Source organism: Haemaphysalis longicornis, unplaced genomic scaffold, assembly GCF_048455015.1.
Source record: "Haemaphysalis longicornis isolate Haplotype H1 unplaced genomic scaffold, Haemaphysalis longicornis Haplotype H1 scaffold_17, whole genome shotgun sequence".
Lineage (NCBI taxonomy): Eukaryota > Metazoa > Arthropoda > Arachnida > Ixodida > Ixodidae > Haemaphysalis > Haemaphysalis longicornis.
Window position 1 is genome coordinate 2,424,271 of NW_027526276.1, and position 7,967 is coordinate 2,432,237.

The following is a 7,967-nucleotide window of genomic DNA, read 5'->3' on the forward strand; positions in this document are numbered from 1 at the left end:
ATACTGCTGTTCTGTCTGCATGCAACGAGATCTCCCTGCGTGATCTTGTCCGCTCGATCGTACGCGAAGACCTCCAGAAACATAATGTCCGTCCCAACTAGCCACTTCGAGTTTCTGCTGCGGATGTCGTACGTGAAGAAATTCGCTAGGCACTTGCACTACCGGAACACTACCCGGAAGAACCACAAGTGAACTACGCGAATAGCTTGGCTCGCACACACCCCCGAGCCACAAGTGACCTACGCGAACGTCTTGGCTCGCCCACAGTTCCACAGGTCAACGGCACCGCGTCGACAGCCAGTTGCTAGAGCAGGTTCTCGGCCCGAGTCCAGACCCCATCATCAGGTACGCAAGACAGACGTGTGGCGTACTGTTGACAACCGGCCGCTGTGTTACCAATGCGGTGAAACAGATCACGTCTACCGTCACTTCCCGTACCGAGAAAGGTGGCTCACCGGTTTTTCGCCAATTGCTTCCCGCCCCCGCTGTAGTGAACAACCCCTACAAATCGAAGATTATGTTGTGACGATATCAACTGCAAGACTTCGGCCGCGTTCGCCGTCACCAGGTTGTACAAACAGCCCACCCAACGTTCATCGAAGCCCTCAGGACGGGCCTAGGGGAAGGTCCACATGTCCTGGGAGATAGGGAAACTAAAAGCAGCAACCTCAGCAGGCAAGGGTGCTAAGTACGACAGCTACTGAGCCCCTCCAACGACCCAGACGAACGATCAGAGAGGGTTGACGTGTTAGGAAAGTGGTGACGACGGGGTGGCGTGCGGTCCAACGACGCTGAGAACCCAAGAAAGCGCCGCTGGCGTCGTAAGTGCTGAACTGCCTCTTTCTGTCGACGGGCACAAAGTGACTGCTTTGGTGGACACTGGTGCGGACTTTTCTATAATTACTCAACGTCTCGCGGCACGCTTACAACAAGTTAAAACGCCGTGAACTGGACCTCCCCTCCGTTCGGCTGGTGGACATCTCATTGAGCCCGTTGGAATATGCACTGCCATAGTTCGCATTGACGCTTCGGATTTTTTTACCTTATTCATCATGATCCCGCAGTGTTGCAAAAAACTCATGTTAGGCATGGACTTCGTCGCGGAACACAAAGCAGTAATAGAACCCCGCAAGCGTTCCGTCACAATTTCGACTAGCTCGTGACCTTCAGAACTCCAAGAGGACGTATGCTCGGCGTTGCGCGTTATCGATAACGGGGTTACTTTGACCCCGATCATGTGCCCTTGCATCTGTGAAGTGCGACTCGTCATGCCACGGGGATGGCATAGCAGAGCCGAATAGCGCTCTTTGTCTAAACTTTGGCGCCGGCATTGCTCGGGGTATGGCGCACCTAAATGATGGTTACAACGCGATCTTACTTACAAACTTTGGACATGAGGGTCAGCAAATCCCGAAAGGTACCGCTGTGGCAAGTTTTCAGAACATCGCTGATGGCGCAGAATGTCTTGTTTTGCACACAGAAAGATCAGACACTGAGCGCCTACCCCCACTCTCGACGTTTGTCCAGACCTGCCACTCGAAAAACCGCCGGGGCTTCTGCAGTTATTGCTGGAATTTCAAGATTGCTTTTCTTCGACCAGGATGGGTCCCCAGACCGCGCTAACAAAGCACCCCATCGTTACCGACGACAACCAAAGGCCTATTCTTCAAAATCCTTACCGTGTCTGCCAAAAATAACGCGATGCCATATATTAGCAGGTGCAACAAATACTCGAGGACGATGTTATTCAGCCATCTCAAAGTCCGTGGTCGTCACCTGTCGTGCTAGTGCGGAAGAAAGATGTCACTCTACGCTCTTGCGTTGACTACGGAAAGCTGAATGAAGTCAGAAAAAATGATGTGTATCCGCTCCCGCGCATTGACGACTCTCTGGACAGACTGCGCAATGCGCGCTACTTTTCGGTGATGGACCTAGGAAGTGGTTATTGGCAGATCGAAGTCGATGAGAAGGATCGTGAAAAAAGTGCCTTCGTGACACCACACGGACTTTATGAGTTTAAAGTGCTCTCCTTTGGATTGTGTTCCGCTCCGGCAAACTTTCAGAGGATGATGGACACTGTTTTGACCGGCTTTAAATGGCAAACGTGTTTAGTCTACCTCGATGACGTTGTCGTGTTGTCCGAAACTTTTGGCGTGCACTTGAAACGGCTGACTTCTGTCCTTCGGGCCATCCGTTCCGCTGTACTCTCCCTGAAGCCTGAGAAATGCCATTATGGCTTCGAGGCGCTCCGTTTTCTGGGTCATGTTGTTAGCCGCCAAGGAATCCGACGTTACCCTGACAAAACTGCAGCCGTCGCTGACAAACCTGTGCCTGCAGACGAGAAGTCCGTGCGCCGTTTCTTGGGCCTGTGTTCCTACTACCGATGTTTTATACCGACCTTTTCGTACACTGCTGCCCCACTAACCCAACTACAATTAAATGACTCGAGTTTTGTCTGGGCTCAAGAACAGCAAGCGACTTTGGACGAGCTCAAGCAACGCCTAAAAGCTCCTTCCGCATTGTGATGAAAATGCCGACACGATGGTCCACACAGATGTAAGCAGCGTCGGACTCGGAGCGATTCTCCTAGAACGGAAAGACGTTGCGGAAAGAAATATCGCTTCCGCGAGCAGGGCCCTTTCCCTGGCAGACTCCAACTACTCCACCACCGAAAAAGAATGTCTTGCGGTTGTGCGGGCCGTAATGAAGTTCCGCCGTTACCTTTATGGCAGGCCATTTCAGGTCATAAGTGACCACCACTCGCTGTACTGGTTGGCAAACCTAACGAATTCATCGGGACGTCTTGCACGGTGGAGCTTATGGCTCCAACAGTTTGACATGAGTATTGTATACTAATCCGGTCGGCTCCATTCGGATGCTGACATTCTTTCCCGGGCACCACTGGAAGTAGCGGTCACTAACTGCGATGACGAGGACGTGTTCGTCGAGGCTGTAGACATCGTCGCAATGTCCGCGCAGCAGCGGCAAGACCTAGAACTGCGCCTATTGATTGACAATCTGGAAGGATACACATCGGTCGTACCAGAATTTTTGCAAGAAGCTTGCCGCCCTGTTCGTTACGCAGTAGCGTTCTCTACAAGAGGAACTTCGCCTCTAGCGGCAAGGAATACCTGCTGGTAATGCCCACAAGTCTCCGCGACGAAGTACTACTGGCCTGCCATGATGAGACAACTGCTGATCACCTTGGCTACGCCCGAACACTGGCGAGACTAAAACAAAAGTATTACTGGCCAAAGCTTTCAGCCGCTGTTAAGCAGTACGTACGGTCGTGTCGGGAATGCCAACCCCGAAAATCGCCTCGTGGCCGCCCTCCTGACTTGAAACGACCCCTTCAGATTCCAGCCGTACCATTCCAACAGGTTGGCATGGACCTTTTGGGCCCGTTTCCCATTTCGTCGTCGGGGAACCTATGGATAATCGTAGCAACCAACTACATCACCCGCTATGCTGAGACGAGAGCTCTACCTCGAGGGACAGCTGTAGTGCTGGCCCACTTCTTCCTGGAGAATATGGCCCTTCGCCATGGTGCTCCATCCATCGTCATCACAGATAGGGGAACAGCATTCGTGGCACAACTTGTCCGAACATTAATGACGCTCAGCGGTTCTTCTCACAGGAGAACTACTGCTTACCATCCGCAAACTAATGGACTGACCGAGAGAATGAACAAAACAATCGCCGACATGCTGTGCATGTATGTACACGTCGATCACAAGACGTGGGACGCCATTTTGCCGTACGTAACGTTCGCATACAATACGGCACCACAGGAAACGGCACAAATGACTCCGTTTTGTGTTCTCTACGGTCGTGACGGTGCCACAATGGTAGAAGCGATGCTGCCCCACGTTGAAAATGATGATGACTGTTGTGCCCAAGAGATCACGCAGCGCGCTGAAGAGGCAAGACAGCTAGCCCGTGTCCGCATCAGGAACCAACAGCAACGCTACTCAAACCACAGCAATCTGCGCCGCAGGCACACGGAATTCCAGCAAGGTGATGAAGTTTGGTTACCGACACTCCTCAGACGCCGCGGACTCTCCGAAATGTTGTTGAGAAGACACTTCGGACCTCAAAATGTGTTGAGACGACTAAGCGACGTTACGTACGAGGTCGTACCATCCAGCCATGTTTTCCCGGCCCGTCGCCAGCCTCGACCAGAAACGGTTCATGTAGTGCGCATGAGGCCCTACTATACAAGATAACATTCTGCAATTATGCCTATAGGTACCTGACACAAAAACTCCCTTTTGCCCATCGGGACAATGCGCCTTAGGGAGGGGAGCGAATGTCACGGCATTGCCTGTTGCACGCGCCCGGCTACAAAGAACAAACAAAAGAAAGGATGCCTGGTGGAGCAACCAACCAAGCAACAGCGCCCAACCAATTACGCCACGGGCACAAGAAGAAGAAGGGATCACGCGGCGGCCAAGAGAGCGCTTGGTGGAGGCGGAACTAGGGCGTTCGTTTTAGTGAGGCACAAGTTCGCCTTTTAATAAATCTGTTTGTCCTTCTACCTCCAACATCGTCTTCTTGAGTTTGTGCCTTGCTACAATATGCAAAAATATCCAAAATACCCAGCCAGCCCACACTACAAATGTCAGTTAGTCACATTCTCAAATTTAACAATAAAGCAGTATTTTTAATTGTTTGACTTATTGCTAGAACTATACAATTATGAGCAAAGCGGTAATTCTGTCCGATGTAAATTAGTTTATTTTGTTTGTCTCTCACTCTCTGTCTTTTGTCCAGATTCTTCACGTAACATTGGCTTTATGCCGTTGGTATCCGTCGTGCGGAACCACACACCTCTCAAGCTGTCATTTATTTGTCCCCGCGTCGCCTATGCGCAAGCACCTGCCGTCTCCCCATCTTCACTCGTCTTGTTCTTTGCATATGTGCCCGTCGGTGACTGGGCCACCCATTGAAAAAAGCTGACTCACTGCAAGCTTTTATCTTGCAGTGAGCATGAGCCTGTGCTGTATCTCACCTCTGCCCTCCCCCCAAACATTCAGGCAACACAGCCACGCCTGTCTAGACATACGGACGTCTTCGCCCGAAACTCTATCGATGAAAGTTCAGCAATGGCCTAAGTGGTACGCAATGAACTGTACGCCCACTCCTTCCATACACGTCGTAGAGAGAATATACTTTAAAAAGCATTGGTGAGATTAGTTGGGGAAGCTAGCTGAAGCAGGAGAGCCCACGCAAACATAACTGCGGCGCGGTAAGGGTTACTGCGAGCGGTTCTTGGTGCTAACAGCCCTTTCCCCATCTAGAACAACCTCTCCATCACATGAACAGTCGCTGCTCCAACCAACAAAACCATAATAAATAATTTTCGAATCCTCCTGTGGAACTTTCCCGAGAATCATCGACGTATGGACGAGTTGGTACTGGTGAAACATCTTGAGACGGCACCAAAAAAAAGGGTGTTTTTCATACCGAGGTCAATGCTACGAAGCGCGGATACAAACAATTGCGGAAATCCGAACCCTTTTGCGTGTTAATTAAGTGGTCATGTTCGAGGCGATAGTATGCTTTTTCTTGCTTTGAACAAACTACTATCCCTGAAGCATTGCGTAGTGAGGTATACTCAATGACATCAAGTGTCACCGGCGAAAAGCTCTGTATGCGGCGCCCGGGAATAGAACAGGCATGGTGCAGTCAACTAATAACGATATCAATGGTCGCATGCGTCGGGAGTGTGACCTTAGCAAGAAACCTTGTAATCTCTTTTAAGTAGAGTATTTGGCCGCCGTTCCTTTTGGGGATGGGAAGCAATAGCGTTCTTAGTAATTAAAGGATGCGGCCCACTTGGAATGACTTTGGCAATTCTTTGTGTAGAAAGGCGCGCGAAAGGAGATTTGTTAGGTGCGGTCCGATTAGATCCCAAAACGAGGGACACAGCGCTGCAGGCAGACCATCAAGCCTAGGCGCTGAGCCGCGCTTCATGCTATACACAACCTCTTTCACTTTAATAATAGCCCGTGCAACGGTAAGGTTAGGACAGCACTTGGGGGCACTTGTGACAACTGTGAAAGCAAGAGCTGAGACGAGACGAAATGTTCGCTTACACTGGAAGTAGTCTGTGCCAGTCCTGTGAAGTAATCTAAAAAAGATAGGATATACTGCCTCCTTTGACAGGCCTGGATGGACAAGGGTCATGTATAAATCCAGACCTTCGGGCAGAATAAAACAGCTTTTCACTTGCACACCACCAAACTTGATGGTGCGCGCATGAAATCCGACGTCATCGCCAGACTGCACCCGAATAAGAAGATGTTGAATGCAAACACTGACACCGTTCAAGCATGTGTTGTAGCCAAACGCTTACTGCAGTTGTTTGCAGCGTAGCTCGAAGAGCAATGGGAATTATCACACAAGTGTGCTTCAGTGGTCATGCAGACAAAACGCAAGTTTGGTTTATGCTAATTAGCATAAACCAAACTTGTGTTTTGTTGAGGCAATCTTCAAAGATTGCCTCGTTAAAATCATACTAACACCACTTTTACGTTAACTTCGCTCAAATGAACTATATAATTAGGAAAAAAGCGGCCCATCTCCCCGCGATGGGGACACGAGTAAATGCGTCGCATAGGGGGTGGACGTATTGCGTTAACGTTTAGTGTTTGGGGAGTTGGTGGTAGTGAATGCGTTGTATCAGCAGCTTCTTGGCGTAGTTTGAATGAGCCAAGGATATGAGGCGCGTTCGTAGCCTTACATTCTGTGTCGGTTTTGTGGCGCAGTGGGAAGAGCACCATGTACCTCGCGTTCCGCCCACAAGTAGTGAATGCGTTGTATCAGCAGCTTCTTGACGTAGTTTGAATGAGTCAAGGCTATAAGGTGCGTTTGTAGCCTTTTATTCTGTGTCAGCTTTGTGGCGCAGTGGGTAGAGCACCATGTACCTTGCGTTCCGCCGGCAGGGTCATGGAATCGAAATCAGGCGCCGATAAATATTATTTTTATATTGTGTAGGGGGAGGGGTGCGGACCTGTTGTTGAGAGCGAGGAGGGTAGCGTGATGCGGGAGAGGAGGAGTGGGAGAGAGGGCGCGCCTGCGCGCTGCGCTGTTGCGGACGGACGGCGGACGCTACATGTGAGTTAAAGAAATGCTCAGCATTTTAAAGGGGGATGGTCATGCGGACCACTAGCTCATTTCCCGCAACAGAACTTGTGATCTCATATGTTGCAGAAAAGTAAGACCGCTTGCCGATGATCAGATCATCATCATGAGCAAGTTGACAAGGAAGAATAACGGTTGTTCTCGGCAGAGCCATGGCGGAACCAAGGCAGGCGGATCCAAGCGTCGCCTCGTTATGACGTCCTCGCGCGCGCCTGCACCGCTAAATCTTCGAGTTCAATCTTCACAGCATTCGTTGTGTGATCTCCCGCGTGCTCTTTTTTTTACGCATTTCATGTGCGTTCACGGTTGAAGTGGGGAGCACGCAACACCTCGGCCTACAGACGCCGCGTTCGCGAAGGCGGCTGCCGCCGTGTCTACCTCGTGCACCTCGTGCTAACGCTATCCACTTTCCGAAAGTTGTGAAAGCCTGCGGACAAAATTTTACAGTGCCTCGCCGTAATGGATAGCTTTCAGCGGCAAGTCCTGCAATCCATGCGAGGCGCAACAGACGATTCTCTGGAAAAGAGACAGGAGCAGCCAGCTCCGCTGTTTTTCCAGTCGTGGTGCACTAATCAGGCTGCGCCATTTTTTATGTGTTTTTTGTCTTCAAATCAGAAGGAAGAGCGCTATGCTACAAAAAGTATATTTTTACCCCGCAAAGCCAGCGGAGTTCTGGCTACAAGCACTTGCACAAACTCCCAAACCTGACTCAATGGCAGCCAGAAAGCATTCCGTCGTATTACTAGAGGTCAGTTAGCCCGTGGGGTTTCCGATGGGCTGCAGCAGGCGAAGCGAATGATTTTCTACGTTTTTGTTTTCAA